This window comes from Brassica napus, chromosome C2 (genome assembly GCF_020379485.1).
Source record: "Brassica napus cultivar Da-Ae chromosome C2, Da-Ae, whole genome shotgun sequence".
In the NCBI taxonomy this organism is placed as follows: domain Eukaryota; kingdom Viridiplantae; phylum Streptophyta; class Magnoliopsida; order Brassicales; family Brassicaceae; genus Brassica; species Brassica napus.
This window is the reverse complement of record NC_063445.1, coordinates 33634931-33635447: the sequence shown is the minus strand read 5'-3', so window position 1 is coordinate 33635447 and position 517 is coordinate 33634931. Positions and strand designations below refer to the sequence as shown.

The following is a 517-nucleotide window of genomic DNA, read 5'->3' as shown; positions in this document are numbered from 1 at the left end:
CTAGAGAGGTTCGAGGATCTTATCGCTGCTATTCGTATGGATGGAGTCCCCGAGGACTACCTATTGTGCAAGCTCTTCAAGTATTCTCTGACTGGAGAAGCGATGCACTGGCTTAAGCAGCTACCCACGGGATCTCTAACATCATGGGCCGACATCAAGTATGCTTTCTTGCAAAACTTCTTCGATGAGGCACGCGCTGAAGACTTGAGGAGCAAAATTGCTACATTCGCGCAGGAGACTGGAGAGTCTTTCAAAGATGCGTGGATCAGATTCAAGTTCTTCCAGGGAGACTGTCCACACCACGGATTCAACGAAGTGCAACTGTTGAGCACTTTCTTCAGAGGTATCGGCTTGAGGTATCAGATGGCTCTTGATACAGCTAGCGAGGGAAACTTCAACACCAGGAATCCGATGGAAGCTTTGAGACTGATAGAAAATCTAGCAACCAACAGCAGCACCAAGAACACTGACTTTGAGAGGAAGAAGTCTGTTGCATCCCTAGGGAAAGAGCAGATGG

General features: G+C 48.2%; 1 non-coding gene across 1 annotated transcript; it reads right to left on the bottom strand.

Annotated features, from left to right (window-relative positions):
- Positions 1-200: 200 nt before the first annotated feature.
- Positions 201-308, bottom strand: LOC125582794. The gene has a single exon (XR_007320246.1). It is a non-coding gene; the product is annotated as a small nucleolar RNA R71 (small nucleolar RNA).
- Between the last annotated feature and the right edge of the window lie 209 nt (positions 309-517).